The sequence below is a fragment of the Lissotriton vulgaris genome, chromosome 8 (genome assembly GCF_964263255.1).
Source record: "Lissotriton vulgaris chromosome 8, aLisVul1.2, whole genome shotgun sequence".
Classification (NCBI taxonomy): domain Eukaryota; kingdom Metazoa; phylum Chordata; class Amphibia; order Caudata; family Salamandridae; genus Lissotriton; species Lissotriton vulgaris.
The window spans coordinates 976991415-977015223 of record NC_141696.1 but is presented as its reverse complement, the minus strand read 5'-3'; positions in this window follow the sequence as shown (position 1 = coordinate 977015223).

Sequence of the window (23809 nt, the reverse complement as noted above, 5' to 3'; positions counted from 1 at the left end):
CTTCTGAAAAACCTGAACCACAAACGCCCTTGGTCTGAGCCCTCCTTCCCCTCCGGGACCCCAAATAGACTTAAGGTATGCCGTCGCTGGCGGTTCTCGAAGTCTTCTAGCTTGATCTGCATTGCTAGAATCTCAGCATCAAGCCTCTGCAGCGAGCTAGCTGTTAGGGTGGAAGACTCCTCAGTGTCAGCGACCCTCTGCTGTTGTTCTGAAATGTCTTTCGTGAGTGACCCTATTTTAGTCGTCACCTCTTGTGGTGACTGTTGTATGTAGTGATTATCCGCTCTAGCATTTGTGTAATGCTCCTGAGCTTCAAGTCTTTGATCTTTTAAGGCCTGAAGGATTACAGGAAGAGATGACTCCTCATAATCTTGTGCCTTCGCTGTTCGTTTTTCAGTTGGCTTTGCCCCGCATTTATCGGAGCTGAAATTAATGTCAGGGCTTGTCCTAAAGCTAGCACAGGCTCTAGCTCAGGCTTACCTCCCACTGATAGTCGTGTTACCTTTGTCTTAACCCCTCCTTTTGCCTGAACCCATCTGCGGAGAGGACTACCATCCGAAGTAATTTGGCGCATTAGGGCACCAAATTATGTTGCGAATTGTCAGATCCAAAGGGTGTTTTCTTCCCAGATCTCGTTATTTTAGCCTTCTCTTTTGATTGTTTGCCAAACAATGCATGAGGTGTTTTAGCCACCCCGTCTGCTCTCTTCGCTGTGCCCTTAGGGGCTACCTGCAAGACCCTCTTTTTTTCTAGGAGCTTAGGATTGTCAGATCCCTGACCAACAGTTTGTAGTGGTAATTCCTCCCCATCTCCTTGCATACCATCATCAGCTCCATCACCACTCAATACCATTGTAGCTGATTGTAAAATTACATCGCCGTCTGAGCTTCCATTAGAAAATGTCCTTGCCTTATCTGTTAGTCTGTTATTACTATGACCTTCGATAGAAGGCTTGACGATTCCTCAAGTGTTAGACGCTCTTGCACAGATTCGATAAAAATGTCAATTTGTCTACACTTGTTTCCTCTCCTCCAGCACTATTAACCATCCCCTGTGGATTGCAGATTAATAAAAACGTTTCAGATAAGTGAATCCCAGCATTTTCAGGGTTTGAAACCCTCTCACTCTCCAACTGATCTGAAGAATTCATTTTCTCAAAACCAAGATCCCTTAAGCTTACGCTAGGAGGTTTATTAGCAACATTGTGGCGTCGGGATTTCATCTAATAAGACGTATGCTATTTTTTTGCTAGTCATGAATTCATTATTTTCGCCTGCTATAAGAAGGTCTGCTACTTTTCCAGATTGTAACAGTATCAAAAGTGGCTTACCTACTTTAGAATATCTCTTGAAAGTGTTCACTTTCTGTTCCGTGAGTTCCTCCTCCATAGTGTCAGTTTTAGCCCCCAGAGCTCCTACAGCGTTCGCTGGAATCTGACCACCCCACTTCTCAGAGCCGTTCTCGGTGGTGCTATGTCTCTCTTCGCTGCAAACACTGAAGCTGGGACTAGAAGCAGTCTTGACTAGTAGACCGCCAAACCGCATCCGAAGTTCCATCTTGAAGTCCGAGACTGTATAGCAAACATCGGGTGCCGGCCCCAGCTATCACCTGCATTTGCTTCTGCTGACAAGGTAAGCGCAAGCTCTCCATGATTTATCTGAACTTGTCTGTAGGCACTTTAAGTACCATAGCGTCTTCAAATCTTCCACATTCTCTTCTCTCTCAGCAGTTTCCCTGGGTTAGAATCGCCTGGGTAAGCGGTTGCAGAGAAGCCTCACCGTGGGTCTGTGCTCCACAACAGCATCAATCCGCCATCTTGCTCCTCCCCGTTCCAGCTTCCGATGTTGGACTATAGTATTGATTCAAAAAGACAGGAAGCTACTCCCACAATGCGATGGACGCGTGCTGCAATATTGGAAATGGCGTGGCTACATTCCATAAGAGATGCATGGAGGCAGTTGTATCCACCTGTCCCTGGTTACACGTTTTACTCTGGCCCTCATAGGCTCTATTCTAGAATCGACATGGCATGGGTGTTGGATAACGTAATACTGGCATCAGGCATGGAAATATGCCCCCGGGTTACTTCTGACCACAATACTATTATATTATCTTTTCAGGCCACAGTTAAATGTGAAATAGCACATCTTTTTCTTTTCTTAGATATTTGCTTACAGATAATGGATACCTGGCTGATATTAATAAACAGCTTGATGTATTCTTTGGTGAGAATATAGGGTCAGCATCCCCGCTTACTATTTGAGATACTATTAAAGCTTGTGTTAGAGGTATTACTCAACAATATATGGAAGCAGAACAAAGAGCGGAAAAATGACTGTAAGATACTTATTCAAGCCTTTTGAAATATTGAAAAACAACATGCTGAGGCAGTTATGTGGAATACTAAGGATCAGGGCCAGTTACTTATTTCTTTCTTAGATGCAAAGACAGCAATGAAGAACGGCCACATGCATCAAGCTATTTAGGAATCGCAAACGGTGCGATTCGGTAAAATCGGCCGTTTGCGATTCCTAAATATCTTTTTACTATGCATCAATCATTTTTGGAAAATCGCTATTTTTTGCGATTTCCAAAAATGCGATTGCTTCTAAGGAATCGCAAATTTGCGATTCCTTAAAAGCAATGCATGATTGTTTTTAAAATTGCGAATTCGCAATTAGGGGGTGCAAATTACCACGAGGTTGAACCTCGTGGTAATTTGCGAAAATGTGTTAAAATGCTCTAATTTGCATTTCAAAACACTGTCATGTTACAGACACACATGTCCTTAGGACATGTGTGTTTGAAACATGCACTTCAAAATACATTTCAGGGGTGCAGGGGGGTCCTTTGGACCCCCACCCCCTGCACCCGTGGAATGCATCAACATTTTGCGAATTCTAATTTGCGAATTCGCAATTCCCATTGATTCCTATGGGCCTTTTGGCCCATAGGAATGAATGGGAATTGCGAAATCGCAAATTGGAATTTGCATAATATTTGCGATTCGGTAAAAATTGCGATTTTTACCGAATCGCAAATATTATGCACTTTCAATCATGCATCCCGTTTTGCGATTCCTTATTTGCGATTCCCTAAAAATCGCAAATTAGGAATCGCAAAACCGGACTTTGATGCATGTGGCCGGAAGTCTCTTGGGGACAAAATTGCAGTTAGTAATAACAAATATCGGGTACCGCAATATGAATATGGTGAGCAAATTGGTAGGGTCCTAGCTTTTGAAGTAGCAGATGAAAGGGCTAAAACAAAGATAAGCATTATAAAGGGAATAAATGGAATTTTGTGCACTCATCCGCAAGCCGTTCTAGAACAGTTTTCCATATATTATCACAAGCTGTATGCACAAACATTTATACCTGATAAGGGAGATATGCTACAGTATCATCAGGATAGGAATCTCCCAGCTGTGAGTGAAGAAGATGCAGCCTTAGATAGTAACATTTCGACAGAAGAACTAAGTATGGCAATATCTGCATTACCTTCTGGGAAAGCTGCTGGGGAAGATTCTATACCTGCAGAATTCTATAAAGTTTTTAAAAATGTTTTGATTTTACCATTTATTATGGTTATACAACATATCGGCTAAGTGGGGAGATACCAGAATCATGGAACATGACATGACACAGATAGTTCTTTTCCTAAAAAAGGATAAACCACCTACCGAGTGTGGCTCATATTGGCCTATTTTGTTTATAAATGCAGACACCAAGATTTTTGCAAACTGTTTGGCAAATCGTTTGGCTCCAATAATGTCTGGATTATTGTCTGATTACCAACATGACTTTATCATGGGCAGAGACACTACTGCTCCTGTTAATATTGCAGTGGAGGCCTTCGATATGGCCAAGAAGCTGTCAGTGACCTCAGCATGATCCTCTTGGACGCCGAAGAGGCCTTTGACAGGGTGGGGTGGGATTTCCTATGGGCTACTTTGGCGACTTTTGGCATTAGAGGTCAGTTTAGGCATTGGGTTCAAGCTCTATACAGTAAACCTCAAGCTAAATTATCATACTTAGGACTGTATTAAATTTTATGTGGCACCAGGCAGGGTTGCCCTCTCTCTCCTTTGTTGTCTGCTCTTTACATCGAGCCATTTATTTGCGCATTACAATCTAATTTACAAATAATCCCATTAGAGTTAGAGATAACCAAGTTTAAGGTCACAGCTTATGCGGATGATATTGCGGTTTTTACAACTAATCCAGCCAGGGCAGTAACATTTATCGAAGAGGAAGCAATTACGTTTGGTGCTTTGTCCAGATATACATTGAATGTAAAGAAAACGCAAGTGCTAATCAATGTCAAACCTGAAAGTTCAATAATGGGGGTGTGCCCTGTAGTTATGTATTTGGGGGTTAAGATTTCAGCTCAGATTGATCCTTTATTTTCTTTAAACTATGAATTATTATTGAATGAAACTGCTAAGTAGCTAAATAATTGGCATAAACTCCAAATAGGAACTCTAGGGAGATGTAATTTCATCAAAATGAAAGTATTACCTAACTTTATATTTGTTTCGATTTGTTCCTCTGCGGGTTCCAAATTTATTTTTTATGAAACTTGAGGGCGGGTTTAGTAGTTTCATTGGGGGTTACAAAAAAGCCAGACGTGCAATAGATTTACTTAACCTCCCAAACAACCAAAGAGGGCTTGACTTCCCTGATTTTAAAATCTATTTTTGGGCAGCTTTCTCTGGGCGTTTCCATAGTCTCTTAAGTGACGACCAGAAAGACTCTCTTTATCGCTTGATCTTGGGAAGCGCTAGTCATGTGTTTCTATATCGGATAAATGATCCAAACTATTTTAAAAGAGTCAATTTTAAGACTGTTCGAGATAGCATCTACATAGGGCGTGCAATGGCTGCTAGATGCAATTTATCGCTATATCACGATAAACTTATTCTATTGGGCAACCCTATGCTCCCTAAGGTGCTTCGTGACAATGCTGGCAAGTACTGGGCTAAGTGCGGGATTTTGTGTCTGGGGGATTTATACGATAAGAATGAATTAGCAGCATTCGAGAGTTTGCAACTCTATTTTAAATTACCCAGCACTTTTATTTTAAGCATCTGCAGATCAGGGATTATTTTGTAAAATACTGGCTTTGATTACAACAACTGACTCTGAGATTTGGGACTGTTTACATGGGGAAAAATGAAGTCTTTGATTGGTGAAATGTATAAACACATTTATAATTATAGACAGAATGATAGTGAAAGGTTAGTGGCGCGCTGGAGTCAAACTTTGGGGTTGGTGGTAACACCTATCGTTCTTAAACATGCTCTTGGAACTATTGATGACTCAGTTTACGTGTGACATTTCCATCTAACTATAAAGTCCCTGAAATCTATGTTTTTTCAGTGAATTTCAAAGGTTTTTTAAATGCTAATTTCTAACTATAACGTCCCTGAACCCTATGGTTCTTTTCAGTAAATTTCAAAGGTTTTTTAAATGCTAATTTCTAACTATAAGGTCCATGAAACCTATATATTTTTTTGTAAATATCAAAGTACTATAGTGCTATTCATCATTAAAACTCTTTTCAAAGTTTACGGCTACGTACAATACTATAAACCGAAAAACTGTTATGTAATATAATGTATTTCACAAATTACACTGTTACTTTTTAAAGACTTCAACATAATTTAAGATTTACATAACATTTTACTTTCCCTTTTTTGCTGTTTTCAGATTCCACTTAACTTCACGATACGCAGTTATGTCAATGAGATTTATCACGAAACAGCGGGGGAAGAAAAAAATCAACTAGATTCTTAAAAAAAAAACAGCATCAGCATACAACATTATTTTCAATACCTGTAACTATATGTGTTCCTCCTTTCAAATGTTCTCATTTCATGCTTCTTCTTAAAGATATTGTTTATTTAACTCAACAACATTTTCTAAATGTACACAAATTTACATCTCCTACAATATACAGAACAAATATGTAAACTATTTCATTGCAACACAATTTTTCCAAATGCAATAACAATCACCACAAATAATAGTCCCAACAGTAGTTATACTTTGTAATTGTTTTCAGTGCTCTGTATTTTCTCATTACATTTACCCACTAGGCCGAATACTACATTCAAAAGTTTGGTTTCTAAAATATCCAATATGAGTTTGTTAAAGCGTATTTACATCTTCCCAATAGGACGCATTATCTATTTAAAACTTAGGCTTCAAAAATATCAAATATGAATTTGCCAATTCGTAAGGCAATCTGTTTTTTTGTTGCAAGTGTGCATCATTACAATGTGTCCATCCTTTATAACACTCTTAATACACAGTATAGTGTCCACATGACGTAGGAGGTCAAGCATGGAAAATAATAGCCACTGTTGTAAAGGTTCTTCCAGAAATAGAGATTTGACTTGCAACAACATTTTTAATTCTAATTTCCAGTTTTGCTCCATTTGCTCTACAATTTTGTAGCATTAAAATCAGATATTTTCCATATCTTTCTATGTGTAATGTAGATAACATCTACGATTTACAATGAGAATATTTCAGATCATGGTTTGCCTCATTTACTAATTTGTTAAAAGCTACAGATTTGCAGTCAGGTATTGTTAAGTATATGAATTGTTCTGTGTCCACTGCACTCCTTGAACTAAATGAACACTGTTCACATTCATGATCCCATTTGTAACTTAATCCAAATATGTTTTCAATATCTATTCCTTCATCTTCTAATACTCCAAGCATTACCATCAGAAATTTGTGTGCATCTTGTTGTACATTAAGACTGAAGGTCAAAGAACCAGTACATATATTCAAGAGTTGGGGAATACCACAAACAGTATGCATTTTGCTTCTGTCAGTTGTCAATTGTTGAAATACATCATAAAGTGCAGAATATAATCTTTTTTCCTGATTTCTCAAAATTTCATTATGAAGATCTTCTAGGTAAAGTATAATATTCAGAATAACACTAGCATATCAATTGATACCTGAACTGTTTTCCAATTGGTATTCCACAACGTCACAACACTTTCCATTTTCTGTTTTTTTTTTACCTTTTCCTTTCTTTTTGATTTTTTATGCTTTTCAACCACACTGGATTCATTAACATATTTTCATTTAGAACACACAACACGTTTCTCATAAAAGGGATATTCACCTAAATTTGGGGCATAAAGTCTTCTTAAACGATTATATTCTCTTATACAATTCACATCAGCACTAATCTTGTTGTCATCGAAATCAATCAAATACAAGCCGATGTTCTAACTCGAGATAATGCAAGATATGCCATTCCCTCTTTGAATACAGTACTTCCAGTATTTACCAAAGCACTGTCTACACTTAAACCTTGAGATTTATGAGTAGTTACTGCATATGCTAAAGACAGAGGAAACTGTTTTCTGCGAACATGCAGGTCTTTTACAAGCAAAAAACGTACAGCACAACACCCAATCTGTTTTACCTCTGTAATCTGATCAAATTTTATTTTCAGGCATTCTATTCATCTCTGTTCTGATATTTTACAAAATCAACAACTTTCCCCATTGTTCCATTTACTAAACATCCTTCTACATTTAAATTATGCCGCAAAATTACCCAACAGTTTATACATATAACTAAACTTTTTTCTAAGCCAGCAGTTTTAGATACAGACTTTTCCAAAGAGTCCAATTTAGTCTGTAGTTTCTCTGGAAGGAGAATGGTAACTCCCTGATGCTCTATTTTATCATTAGCTTGAAACTGAACTATTTCTTGTTTTTCCAATTTTAGAAGCTCTTGATTAAATGTACAACACTCTTGCAGTGTAGGCATTAGGCAAAGTATAGACTTGTTTTCTCCAATTTTCTCATACAGTACATCGCTGCTGTTTTTTTTCCAGTTGTAAACAGGTTCCCTAGTAGCCGTCTTTATAAAAGGTGTTTACCAGGTTTTGTTAGGACACCAATTCTTATATCTTTCAGAATATTTCCATAATCTTTATCAGTTTCTTGTCGCATATTCTTTATGAGCTCTTTATATTCAAAATGTAACCATATATTCACATTTCCAATACTTCCCAAACATTTACTAGTGTCTTCATGCACAACTGTTTTAAAACTGATTGTCCTTTTACAGGAGTTATTTGTAGTAGATCTCCAAATACATTTACATGTTTGCCTCCAAACAGAACATCGTAATCTGTTTTTAAAACCTGTTGCATTCCCAAGTGTAAAAATGCAAGCATTAAGTTTGAGACCATGCTACCTCATCTATGATAAGAAGTTTTGTTATCTTCAGCACTCTTGACACTTCATAAGAAGCATCTCCAGACAACTTCTGATATTCTAATTTATTATCATGTTCAACCGGTAACATAAGTAGTATATGTAAAGTAATTCCTTTAATATTATGTGCTGCTAATCCAGTCGGAGCTGTTACAATGCAAGATAAATGTGAATCTGTCATTCTTAGGAGATAACTAGTCAAAACCTTAATTAAAAATCTTTTACCTGTTCCAGCTTGACCACTAATGTACATAAGAATAGGTTTAAATGATGAATATATACATTCCTTTTTTTCATGCATCAAACCATGTTGTATCTGTTCTGTCACTTGTAAAATATATCTCTTTCTGTTAAACTTTTAGCTGTTTTTTAAGTTTTCCAACATAGTATTCTCTTTTTGTGCTTGTTGCTTTGCAATTTTTACTTCATACATGAATATTGCTGATTCATTTTTGATAATTGGTTGTCCCAGTGGATCTTGACTACTTGACTAGCTGGACCAGAACTTTGACTATCTTGAGAACTTTTATTAGCTATTGAGCTGTAATAGTATTTTCTTGTTCAATTTCATCATTTAACATTTGTAGATATGTAGGGGAAATTGTACATGCAACGTTATCTTTACATGCATTAAAAGAATGTTCATAGCAGTCAAAATCTCCACGTAATTCAGTTTCATTACACCGTGGCTGAACAGTTGCAAAAGTGCTAAATAAAAAAATTCTCTTATTTGGAGTTTTGCAACTGAGTTTTCTATGATTAAAAAGATTTCCTTTGGCATGTTTCACTAAACAAGCATCACATTCAATTACTGCATATTTTCCTTGTTTTAAATTCGGTGTAACATTTCTTTAAAACCTGTAATGTTGAAGTATTTCATACAGACATAGCTCTTCCAGTTGTGGACTTCTTTTAGGATAGTATGTATCCAAAATATTAGTTTTAAGAATTTCTGTACTTTCCAGTTCATTCTCTGCTAAGTATTGAATTTCTTCTAATGTTTTCAACACTCTATTTCGTGTGCAGGCAAGACCTAAACTTACTTAAATGATTCCTCATGACTTTGAATGTAAACTAGAAGAGCACAAGCGAGCCGAACATTCATAAGATCCAATTTCTCTGTGGGAAAGCATTTTCAAGCTAAAGCTGTACAATTTTTTGCTAAGCATCTTCTCTTGTGAAATTTCTTCCCACATTTCTTTCATCTCTGTCTTTTCTGATTTCCTTATATATGATGTAACATACCATGCAACTGCGATAGAGTTATCTCCAATATATTGATGTCCTTGTTTGCATTCCACATTTTCAAAATAACTGGATTGTAGTCATTAATATTCTTTGACTGTTCTGTCCTTTTTAAGTTGTACGTTTTCTTTGGGGATTCACTAGTTCTTGTATGCCACACAGCAGACATAAAATAATTTACTTTTCCTTTAGAAATTACTGGACTTGGGAATCCAAACCGGCACTTGGTATAACATTTTCCTTTAGACTTGTATTTTCGTCGACAGTACTTTCCACAACGGTGACTCTTGAAACATAAAACTTGCTGTCTCAAGCTTCTTTCTCCTCCTTCTCTTGGAATCTCACAAGTAACATACTGTATGATGAAAGACAATACTGTTTCATCAGTATTCGTTCAAAATTTCTGAGCATTCTTTATCCATAATAGCATGTGTATATGTGGGGCACCTCCTGCTCGATACTCTTTTTGGCAAAAAAAATCAATAACTTCTCCAAGAGGACAATTATTTTTATTGCAGATAAAAGACATCATAGCTTGAAACCTATGATTAAAATACCTGCAGACATTTACGGGATCCAATGAACACAGTTCTCCAAGTGTCTTCATTTCAATATTTTTGATATTGGAATTTGCTTCGTTAGAATTTCAAGTCAATCTTCCCATGCATATTCCGCACAGCTAAATGTCACAAACCATGTTGGTGTACCTAAGTTTCTTAGCTTACACTTAAGTTCACCATGACGATGAAACCAATACTCATTGGTTCCACCTTGGCAAGCCATCAAATTAATTAACTGTGCTTCTAAATTTTCATCTGTATGTTCAACTTTGTCCAAGAATTCTTTGGCTGAAACAAGTCATTGATGAATTCCCGTTTTAAGTATGTGGTTCACTGCATATGAAAGAGAAGACAAATCACTTTCAAACAAAAGGTGAAAATTATATAGAATGCACTGTTGAAATCTAGTATCTTCAGAGTATAATCTTGTTGAGCAATATTCTGAAGCTGGAATCAGTACAGGTCGCACATGAAGTCGTCCACCATGTCCAGTAGGGAACTGCTGTGAAAAACAACGACCTTCTTAGCTTTTCTCCCATACACTCATTGGAGTTTGTTTCCTATTACTTCTTTTGATTGTAGAGGACATATTGTATAATGTTCATAAATCTCTTCACTCCTCGACTTGTCCACTTTCTTAATTTGACCGCTTGAAATTTGTGATTCATCTTCTAAACTTATTACTTCTTCATCAACATTTACATTTTTATAAAAAATATTGTTCTATTCAAAGATATAACGTAGCCTTTTCAAGTTTATCAACATCTACAAACTTTTGCCATATTTTCCGACTCTTTGTTGGTACACCATTTACTAGAATAACTACTGCCTCATTTTATTCTCAGTCTCCACCAACAGTTTCAATATTGTTCTTAAACTCTAAATGAAAGTACACAACTCTTCGTTTCAGACCTCTTTGTAAGTCTGTTGGTGGCAGTTTATCTGCTTTAGGCTCCATGCGAATTATAGCTTGAAATGGGTGAACAGATTGAAAAAGAACTGACTCATATGTATTCAAATCTGCCAGTTCCTCTGGAATAGGTACTAATTCTAAGTTGTTATGTATTCCTCTAGCAGGCATTTTGTTCTCTTCTAATTTGTTGCAGCAATATTTACAAATATGTTGATCAGTACCCAAATCAAATCAACCTTCCACGAACAAGTAACCTTTAAATTGCTACCACCTAGCATGGTTTTCCTTTTCACTTTTTAAATACAAATTTACATTCCTAGTTTGACTTTTATAATGAGTACGTCGACAACAAATACAAACATTCTTTCGTTTTCCGGAACACACTGTCTTAAACTTTGTAATTTCTTCTTCAAACTGATCAATACTAATCTCTTTCCCATGTTCTTCAACATCTGCAGTTGTCAAGCTTTCAGTTTTCTACACACTGCTGTTCTGAACCAAAAAATGAGAAATTCAATTTCATCACACATTTTTTCTACATTTGATAATCAACTGTGTAAAAGAGCTGTGTTCAGTTCACTTAACCATAATGTAGGAGTCTTTACATAGTACACTTTCCTTACAAACTTCTGCAATCCTGAGTGGTGTACTGCTAACATTCTTAAGTGATGAAAAGTACTTTTACACACTTTTCTCGGAAGACAATCCAGAGAATGATCGTGCTTCTTAGTATATTTTCTTACATTACATGGATCTAACCCTTGTAACAACCTTATTATCTGCTAAATACTTTTCTGTGCATATTGTTGTAAAAGATTTGCATTATGTCAATAGATTCCCGTCGAATACTGCAAATAATGCTACAATCACATTTATACACAGGAGCTTATTTGTGTTTCCCCCTTGCACTTCTTGAGCTAATAATTCTTCTGCACTCACAACTATTTCTTCTTTTGCAATGGGACAACCATTCCGAACTTCATAACAGCGATCTCCAACTGCAAATGGTAAATTGTTGTCTTGAAAGTTGCTTTCTTCATTAAAGAAAGGCCCACTAGTAGAAGTGTTTTTCCACTCACCACTAAAAGTTTTACAAAAGTTACTTATATTAACAAGCCTTTTTATTTTGCCTTTCAGAAACTTCATTGTTTTATTTAAAGATTTCATCCTTTTTAGAATTTACATAAATAACTTTCGTTTCAAGTTAAGAGCAGAATCTACCAAAGTTAAAATCCACTGCTTTTGTTTGTAACCTAGTATACTTTTTTATACTTTTTACAGTCTTTTAATAAATTCTGAATTACTCTACTTCGAAAAAGTCTTGTTGAATCTATTGAAATGTTTTTTGTCTTTGTGTAACTGGTGCTTTTTCCTTATTTTTAATTTTCTATTTTCCATTTGATGTGTCATATTCTTTTTCATAAATTGAAAAACTATTCTTTGTCCTTTCATTCCTATTCTTCTCATATAATTTCTCCACAACTTTTTTAAGAAACTGTCTTGTGGTCTTACCTAAACAAACTTTATCCTTAGTAACACTCTCATTTGTTTTTGACACCTTTTGTTTCTGTTTCTTTAAAAATGTCTATTTTTTTGTTTCCATCTCTTTTCATCTCTTCTTGCCATCTGGAATTTGTAATCGAAACAGAATAATTTTCTGAAAAGTAAAGAACATTTTCATTAGTTTCTTACATGTATTCAATATTTTAAAATAATTTCATATAATTACTGATATTAATTACCAAGCAATTATTTACATAACTACTTTTAGGATTTCAAATATCAAAACACTACTCATTCCACACAAATATATACTGCGTTCTTCAACAATACCTTCCCAAACACTTATACAAAGTACCATAATCACTAAATCATTTCTAATCATGTTTTTAACATCATTGGCCTATTGCATCTCACTACTCAGCAACTACTAACAATGTTCTGCCTCCCAAATGCAAACTAGAAACCCTTTCCATATCAAAGTTCAAAGTGTCACCATATTACTCAAAGGATGCATACATCTCTCTATGCCTTTTCCTAGTGGCATCATACTTAAAAGAAACATACAACTAGATCTATACCTGTGTTTTACAGGTATCAGATACTCTAATACATAACTGGTGTGAAAATAGATGTTAAAGCATAGACATACCTCAGCAATGTTAAACTATTAAGACAAATCATTGAGCAATGTAAATTGGAATTATATGTATGTTGCAACTGTGTGCAGTGTATTTCTATACCATAGAACTACATTACGACTTTCTCTGTGCTCCTCACATGTTCCCCGAAGACCGGTGACGAACATCACAGATAGGCCTCTGTTACGTTCTTTTTGCAAAAAAGGAAACAGGTACTATTACACACCGGGTGGAAAGAGCAGAGCAAAGGGGGGCTCAAGGGATGTGTCATTCCAGTCTCTCAATCTGCCACCCCTGTGATGTACGCAGGTTCAGCACAAGCAGGAAGCTTGACAATACCTTAACTTTTACTCATGTGTGCTTCACAAGTATGCACCAACCAATACACGAAGTGTGCAAATAACTTTTCCTTTTCTGCATCTCACTGAAGTTACTAAAGCATGTCTGTGTTAAAGCCCCGCCCCACAGTATTTTCCCACAAGCTTCAATCTGCAGAAGGTCATTTCTGGTACAGTACCCCAGCGCATTTTAGACCTCAATTAATCCCTGTACCTTAGACACAAGACTACGTAACCTTTGCAACATCACACAATACACTCATTTACCACTGAAACCGATTGCAACTTTCTTTGCGCTGCAGACATGCCACCAACCAACCAGCGAAAGTCTAACTCCTATTTTTTCATGGTATATGGGTCTCTGTTACCTTTCTCTAACACTGCACTGCACAGATGCCATCAACAAGGCAGTGATAGTCTAACTGCTATTTTTTACAGTACATGGACCTCTGTTACCTTCATCTAACAAACAATGTGACAAGAAGCATCAGAGAGCAGGAGGAAGGATGCGGGTGGGTCAAGGGATGTGTCATTCCCAGTCTCTCAATCTGCCGCCCCTGTGATGTAGGCATGTTCAGCACAAGCAGGCAATTTGACAATACCTTAACTTATATTCACATGTGCTTTACAAATGTCCACAAACCAATGCACAAAGTGTGCAAACAACATTTCATATTTTTCATCTCACTGAAGTTACTAAAGCCTGTCCGCGTTAAAGCGACCCCCCCACACAATTTTCCTACAAGCTTCAATCTGCAGAAAGCCATTTCTTGTACATTACCCTGGTACATTTTAGACCTCAATAAATCCCTGTACCTTAGACACAAGACCATATAACCTTTGCAACATCACACACTGCACTCATTTACCACTGATACCAGTAGCAACTTTCTGTGCGCTGCACAGATGACACCAACAAGCCAGTGAAAGTTAAACTGCAATTTTTTCACAGTACAAGGACCTCTGTTTCTTTCCTATTACAAATGATGGAAAAGAAACCATTAGAGAGCAGGAGGAAGGAAGGGGGGGCTCAAGAAATGGGTCATTCCAGTCTCTCAATCTGCCGCCCCTGGGATGTACGCAGGTTCAGCACAAGCAGGAAGCTTGACAACACCTTAACTTATATTCACGTGTGCTCTACAAATATCCACAAACCAATGCATTTTTCATTTCATAAAGCTTTATTCGGAACATTTAAAAAACATGTCCATAAAAGCACAAATAATACAGACAATTCATACATTTCTTAGAGGCAAACATAAGTATACATATACATCAACTAGCAAAATACACATATTACAAAATATCCAGAGGGGGATGGAATAAATATTTAAAAAAGTACAGAAATTTTTAATTTAAAAACACATACTTTTCCTGGCGCTAATCGCTTTATATAAAAAGGATGCAGTGAAAAAACAAATGTCCGCATGGTTCAGATTAAAAATCAATTTCATAGCCTCTGTTGTGCTTCTCACTCCAAATCTAATGAATAATGGCTTCAGGTAGAATTTCCTTAGCTCAGTGTACAAATCACAAGTTAACAAAAAGTGCTTAGTCCATTGTTTTGACTTATTGTCACATTTACAGGGACCAACAGGGCGCGATTTGATGTTAGGCCACGCGACCAGATGATGTACTATGCCCATCCTCATTCTGGTCAATACAAACTGGTGTGAGGATCTAGTCACCTGTGATAAATATGGCCTGAAACCTGTAAATTCATTCAGATTATTGTATAGTACACAAGTTGTTAATTTAGAGTCCTCTAAATGATGCCTTTCGTTACAATTATTTAAAAATATAGTTTTCACATCGGATTTGGAGATTTCCGAAAGCCTGTAGGGGTCCATTAAAACATTGATACCAAATAAATTTTGTACACGGTCAATAATATAACCGATCCAGGGGATCTTCAGATGCTGGTCCAATAGGAGGCAGTCCTTAATAATTGCTCTGTTCAAAGTGGTACCTTCGCTGAGCCAGATCGAGCGCCACAATAAAATGGGCCTTAACATGATCAAATCATTTAGGGCTTGGGTCCCTGTTTCATTGTAAACCAAGGAATTGGAAGTAGACCTGGGTAAGCATAGGAGCTTTTTCAGGAAGAGGTTCTCCTCTACCTGCAGGCTCTTAGCAGTTATCACCCCCCAGACTCCTGCCCCGTACAGGGCAGCCGAACGGCATTTAGATTTATAGATGTTTAACATATCTTTAATGCGTCTATTCCCCAGTTTCTTGGCAAACAGAAAGACCCCATTGGCGCTTCTGGTCATCTTAGTTCTGACCACCTTATGTTCAGTGGCCCAGCTCCCATTATGCGAGAAGGTAATTCCCAGATAGCAAAAATTTTCTACTTTTTTCACTAGTTCACCATCAATAACATAATGGGTTTTCCCGTTTCTTTTAACTTTCCCAGAGCTACATTCCATTACATAAGTCTTAGCCTTATTAATCACCAGTTTCCTATTCTTAATAAAGGAAACAAAGCAGTCCATTAAGCGTTGGAGACCCAATGGTGTCCTTGACAGTAATACTGCGTCGTCCGCATAGAGTAATACTGGTATGTTAAAATTATTAACTCTAGGGGCATCTGCAGCGACTGCCAGCAGGGCAGATTCAACTTCATTAATAAAAAGGGTAAAAAGCAGGGGCGCAAGAACGCACCCCTGTCTGATGCCCCTACCTATCCCAAACATAGTGGTACATTCTCCATTGGGTCCATAGCGAACACTGGTGCGAAGTTTTTCGTACAAACGGGCTAAGAAGTAAATAATCCCCTCTGGAGCACCCATCTCCAGTAATTTGGCCCAAAGTATTGCATGATCTACCAGATCAAAGGCACTACTAAGGTCGGCGAAACAGAGATAGAGCGACCCATTTTTTGCCTTGGTATATTTACCCACCAATAGCTCTAGATTCAAACACTGTTCTATAGTCCCACGTCCTTTTCTAAAACCAAACTGACAGTTACTTAAAATTTCATTAGATTCAGCCCACTCTTCTAATCTTACAAGGAGGACCCTACTCATGATTTTGACAGATGAATCCAACAAGGATATGGGTCTATAGTTTTTTGCATCCCCACGATCTCCTTTTTTTAAAATAGGGATGATTATTGACTCTTCCCATGTAGACGGTATATTACCGCTAACAGCTGTGTTAAAGATTTTGGTGAGCAAAGGCCCCCATATATCTGGGGCGGTCTTGTACACGTCTATGGGAACGCCATCTGGCCCCTGGGCCTTGCCTCCTTTGCTAGCTTTAATACTAGCCAAGGTTTCACTGATGGTTATATCTAAGGCAATGATGGGCCACCTATCCCCATTAATATCTTTTAAATTACAAGAATCAAAGATTTTAGAAAAATGTTGGATCCATGAGTCCATACTCACGTTAGAAGTGAGCTCAGGAACCCTATCATCTTTTAAAAATGGGCTGTTTACCGTGGACCAAAACAGGGTACAATTGTTCGTGTCTGCCGCTATGGTGAGGTTATCCCAAGCCTCTTGCTGTAATTCAGCTTTCCTACGTTTCAGGGTCAAATTAAATCCCTGTCTAAGTTGGGCCACCAAAGCTTTGTCCCTCGGTTTGACTGCAAGGGCCTCTTTGAGTTCTTTACGAGCATTGGTACAAGCATAATTAAACCAACCTCTCGGACACCTTGCTTTGGACCCCGCCTTTTTAGTGAATTTGTTATTGATAATAGAATTAATATTGTTGAAGTGGTCAATACTGTCGGACGAGGTGTCTACACATTCTAAGATTGTCACTATATCTATCACACAGCTAGATATAATTAAATCTGAAGTTATGGCGGCTTTATCTCCTTTCCACCTCAATCTGAAACCATTCTGTCTATGGGGTTCAATGTTGTTAATAATACCATTTTCACAGACATGATTTTTTACCCAAAAGGTTAGTTCAGTGGTCAAACAGTTATGGTCACTCAGCATATTATCAATCACATTAGGCATTGGACATAACCGGGCAATATTGCTGACATACATATAAAATCAATGACGGTGTTAGCGCCCCTTCCTTTAAAAGTTGGGATATTACCACCCGAGTCATCTTTAGCATTATCCAAAATTTCCAAATCGTGATGAATCATAAAGTTATTCAAAGTTTCCCCATAAGAGTGGTGTGGGAAATGGGCTTCAGCTTCCCCCTGTCGGTTATACACACCACAAACTTTCTGGGTGGATAATGGGCATACAGATACATTAAAATCCCCCACAAAAATAAATTCAAATACATTATTAAAATTCCTCACGAAATTGTTCACCGCCGTATCTAGTTCATTAATCACCAAGTGTCTAGTATTGTCAAAAACGTTATTGTAGAAATTTATCAATAGGATATTTCTGCCTGGTTCTTGTGTAAGCCATAGGATTTGTGAATGTGCACCCACGTTGACGAATCTTTTAACTAGGATAGGTAATTTGACAGAAATTAGCACCAGCAAACCCCCTTTAGCTCTGCCATGGGGTGAGGGTAGTGCTGGAAGCTCGTAAGACACATATCCATCAATACCATTAAATTTTTTACTCCATGTTTCCTGGAAACATAGGATGTCAAACAAATGCACAAAATCTATCCAGCCTAAGGCATCCTCCTTGGCCACAATTCCCGCAATATTCCAGCTAGCAATATGACAGGTTATATTCTCTCTTTCATTGCTAGCGTTTGACAATTCAACACTAGGGATGGACATGTTATGTTCAATATTAAAAAGCTCTATGCTAGGTATAGAGTTTAAGGTGTCTCCCTCATTTAACGTACAGTTCAAACTTACATTACTTATTTCATTACTTAACAGTACGACCGCTTCATTAGAATTCCTAGGCTCTAAATCTCTATAGGGTTCAATCTCATGTCAATCATTCTGATCTAGGTGACTCAGAGACTGAAACCTATTTTGAGTAGGTACCTGGTACACCAATCCATTATCAAACAGAGGGGGGTTACCAAATGGAACAAAAGGGTTAGGGGTATGCATTAAAGGGACATTCCCCCCAAACATAGGGTTCCCCATGTGTGGCGACGGAATGAATGGACCATGTTGTGGACCAAAGAAGAAGTTAGGCAACGATGGCCTGTTTACCAGATGAGGGTAGGTGGGATTGCTCAGAGCCTTTTCCTTACAATTAGATGGCAGTTGCCTGCCGAGGTGGTTATAAAAATACCCCAACGGCCTAGCAATTACTTCAGTCTCAGACTGTGTAATTGAAGCTGCTCTAAGCAGGACCGTAGCCACGTGTTGGGGGTGCTTGAAGTTAATAATCACGCAGTCCCCTCCACCTATTTTTTTGGTGTTACCTATCCAATTTACCCTCCTAATGGAGATTATTTGGTCAGCATAGCCGACTGGATAGCCACAATGACGGTTTAGCCAGGAAATGGTTTTATTTCTCAAAGAATCTGGTGTCTCATATTCACTTGGGGACTGAGTGGGAATAGGGACATTAGTTAAAACCACCACGTAAGGTACACAGTCGGGTGGTAGATCAACAGGGCGTCTACAGATCCTGGTAGGCTCCCCCTTTAATCCTCCCATCGTAGCAGTTGGAATAGACACCATAGGTGCTGATGTTTGTGTAGGGACTTGCATGGGTGTAGGTGATTTAACACCCAATGGATTGCCTGTAACCCCTTGGATGGTTTGATTTGAGCAACTCCCTCCCTCCTGTGACAAAATAGGTGGTGGTCTCTGTGATTTCGTCGGTTCTTTATTAGAGTGTTTCCTGGCCGAAGTGGAGCTGACACTGGTAGAGGCTTGTGACTGCTCCTTATCCCTAGTTTGAGCAGTAACAAGACCAATTGACTGTTTAATGTCAGCTAAGGACTTTTCCAAATTGTCTGCGCGGTTACCCACCATACCCCTTAACCTGGTTACTTCCTCCTGGAGATCTCCTATCTTAGTTATCAGTGGCTCTATAACCATACTAAGTTTACTAAGAATTATACTTGTTAATGAGTCAATTTGATCAGGCTTCAGAGAAACATAATTATCAAGATCCATAGATACTAAATCATTAGTATGTTCCACTTGGGTCGTGTCCTTTTTTCTTCTAGAGATATGACTACTTCTCTTAGCGATTGGTTTTCTGCAGGCACGCATAAATTTAGATGCCCTCCCAACTTGCTGAGGTGTCCCCTCGAGGTTGTTACCTTGGTCTTCCTCCCCCATTATGGACTGGTCTAATATATTAGTTACTTCAACATTAACACTAGTGGTACTGTTGTTAGGTTCCACAGGTGCGACCATCTCGTGAACAGTGTTATTAAGATTAACAGGGTTTACATGGTTGTTTACATCAGCGGTAAGAGGATCGGCAATAATACTTTTTCCCAGTGACTTCCTCCTGTCACTGTTAATTTTAGATACCACTTTAAGTAAGTAGTTATCCGGTAATGTACTTTGGACTGACATTGCAGGGGTTTCAGTGGCAGTAATCCGTATAACTCAAGTTAAAATGAAATACGTGGGGTAACAATGACTTGTACAGGGTTTGTCCTTCGAAGGTACTCACAGTTCGTGCCAAGGGGGCTGGCCCTGCCCGGCCTCTTCTGGCCCCTGACGGCCACAGACGGCCCCGCCCTTGTCCCGGGCTTCTCCCGGTCGCTCCCGCGCGCGACTCGCGGGGCGATAGGGGGTGTCAGCCTTTAGTCGGCGCGTCCGGCGCTCACTGCGCGTCACGGGCGCGCTGTTTGCTGAGGGAATGCTGGGAGGTGTGGTCCGGTAACACGGGACGCCTCCTCGCCTCCCGCTGTGTGTCTCCTGCTGCTGCTGCTTTCTCCGCCGTTCCCCTCACGGCAATGCCCGATGGCCAAGACGTCAGGTAAGCCTGTTGTTCCCCCACTGGGCTCCCGGGGGGTCAGCCTTTAATCGGCGCCTCCGGCGCTCACTGCGCGTCACGGGCGCGCTGTTTGCTGAGGGAATGCTGGGAGGTGTGGTCCGGTAACACGGGACGCCTCCTCGCCTCCTGCCGTGTGTCTCCTGCTGCTGCTGCTTTCTCCGCCGTTCCCCTCACGGCAATGCCCGATGGCCAAGACGTCAGGTAAGCCTGTTGTTCCCCCACTGGGCTCCCGGGGGGTCAGCCTTTAATCGGCGCCTCCGGCGCTCACTGCGCGTCACGGGCGCGCTGTTTGCTGAGGGAATGCTGGGAGGTGTGGTCCGGTAACACGGGACGCCTCCTCGCCTCCCGCCGTGTGTCTCCTGCTGCTGCTGCTTTCTCCGCCGTTCCCCTCACGGCAATGCCCGATGGCCAAGACGTCAGGTAAGCCTGTTGTTCCCCCACTGGGCTCCCGGGGGGTCAGCCTTTAATCGGCGCCTCCGGCGCTCACTGCGCGTCACGGGCGCGCTGTTTGCTGAGGGAATGCTGGGAGGTGTGGTCCGGTAACACGGGACGCCTCCTCGCCTCCCGCCGTGTGTCTCCTGCTGCTGCTGCTTTCTCCGCCGTTCCCCTCACGGCAATGCCCGATGGCCAAGACGTCAGGTAAGCCTGTTGTTCCCCCACTGGGCTCCCGGGGGGTCAGCCTTTAATCGGCGCCTCCGGCGCTCACTGCGCGTCACGGGCGCGCTGTTTGCTAAGGGAATGCTGGGAGGTGTGGTCCGGTAACACGGGACGCCTCCTCGCCTCCCGCCGTGTGTCTCCTGCTGCTGCTGCTTTCTCCGCCGTTCCCCTCACGGCAATGCCCGATGGCCAAGACGTCAGGTAAGCCTGTTGTTCCCCCAATGCACGAAGTGTGCAAACAACATTTCATTTTTTGCATCTCACTGAAGTTACTAAAGCATGTCCGTGTTACACCCCTCCCACAGTATTTTCCAACAAGCTTCAATCTACAGAACGTCATTTCTTGTATAATACCCCGGTGCATTTTAGACCTCAATAAATCCCTGTACCTTAGACACAAGACCACATAACCTTTGCAACATCACACACTGGACTGATTTACCACTGAAACCAGTTGCAACGTTCTGTGTGCTGCACAGATGCCACCAACAAGCCAGTGAAAGTCTAACTGCTATTTTTTCAAGTTACACAGGCCTCTCCTCTATTACTTTCCTTGTACAAACGACGGGGGACACACCGTTAGAGAGCGGGAGGAACGAAGGGGGTCTCAAGGGATATGTCATTCTAGTCCCTCAATCTGCCATCCCTATGAGGTATGCATGTTCAGCACAAGCAGGAAGCTTGAATATACCTTAACGTATATTCATATGTGCCTTGCAAGTATGTACAAACCAATACACGAATTGCGCATGTGACAAGAACCGTCAGAGAGTGGGCGGAAGGAAGCAGGTGGGTCAAGGGATGTCTCATTCCCAGTCTCTCGATCTGATGCCCCTGTGATGTACGCAGGTTGAGCACGAGCAGGAAGCTTGACAATACCTTAACTTATATTCATGTGTGCTTCACAAATGTCCAAAAACTAATGCACGAAATGTGCAAACAACATTTCATTTTTTTCATCACACTGAAGTTACTAAAGCATGTCCGTGTTAAAGCCCCGCCCACAGTATTTTCCCACAAGCCTCAATCTGTAGAACGCCATTTCTTGTACATTACCATGGCTCATTTTAGACCCCAATTCAGCCCTGTACCTTAGACACAAGACCACGTAACCTTTGCAACATCACACACTGCACTAATTTGCCACTAAAACCAATTGCAAGTTTCTTTGCGCTCTACAGATGCCACCAACAAGCCAGTAAAAGTCTAAGTGCTATTTTTCAATGTACATAGCCCTCTGTTACCTTCCTTTTACAAATGACAAGAAACAAACCATTACAGAGTGGAAGGAAAGAAACGGGGTGTTAAGGAACGTGTCATTCCAAGTCTCTCGATCTCTTGCCCCTGTGATGTATACAGGTTCAGCACGAGCAGGAAGTTTGACAATACCTTAACTTATATTCATGTGTGCTCTACAAATGTCCACAAACCAATGCACGAAGTGTGCAAACAACATTTCATTTTTTGCATCTCACTGAAGTTACTAAAGCATGTCCGTGTTAAACCCCTCCCACAGTATTTTCCCACAAGCTTCAATCTGCAGAACGCCATTTCTTGTATAATACCCCGGTGCATTTTAGACCTCAATAAATCCCTGTACCTCAGAAACAAGACCACATAACCTTTGCAACATCACACACTGCACTCATGTACCACTGAAACCAGTTGCAACTTTCTGTGTGCTGCACAGATGCCACCAACAAGCCAGTGAAATCCTAACTGCTATTTTTTCAAGTTACACAGGCCTCTCCTCTATTACTTTCCTTGTACAAACAACGGGAGACACACCTTTAGAGAGCGGGAGGAAGGAAGGAGGGGCTCAAGGGATATGTCATTCTAGTCCCTCAATCTGCCACCCCTTTGATGTATGCAGGTTCAGCACAAGCAGGAAGCTTGACTATACCTTAACGTATATTCATATGTGCCTTGCAAGTATGTACAAACCAATACACGAAGTGTGCAAAGAACATTTGATTTTTTGAATCTCACTGAAGTTACTAAAGCATGTCCATGTTAAAGCCCCCCCACTGTATCTTCCCACAAGCTTCAATCTGCAGAACCTCATTTCTTGTTCATTACCCCGACACATTTTAGACCTCAATTCATCCCTGTCCCTTGGACGCAAGACCCCGTAACCTTTGCAACATTACACACAGACAGGAATAAGGTAAGTAGTCAAAAAAATAAAACAATTTACCTGGCGAGCTCTTCAGCGCCCAGTTGGTGATGCACCTCACGCAAGGTCAATTGTTTTATTTATTTAATTACTTACGTTACTCATGTCCATCGTATGTCGCATTCTACTACCCCCTCCCCATCCCTACCCCGCCTGCCCCACCGCCCCACAGCATTCCCTCGGCGAGCTGCTACTGCCCTGTAACTTTGACACAACACAGTGTAACCTTTGCAAAATCCCACAGTGCACTTGTATACCACTCAAACCGATTGCAACTTTCTGTGAGCTTCACAAATGCCACCAACAAGCCAATCAAGGTCTAAGTGCTATTTATCAGGGTACAAGGGCTCTCTTACGTTCCTTTTACAAAGGACTGGAGACAAACCGTTAAAGAGTGGGAGCAAAGATGGGGAGGGGGGTCAACAGGCGTATCATTACTAAAGTCTTGATCTGCCGCACCTCTAATATAAACAGATTCCACACAGGGAGAGACTGTGACAATTCCCTCCATTTATATTCACATGTACTTCACCAGTGTGATAAAATTCATACATAAAATATGCTCAGAACATTTCTTTATTATCTCTCACACATTCATAAAACATATTTCTAGTAAAGAAACGCCCGCCTTCTCCTCACCACCTCTATTTTCTGACAAGGCA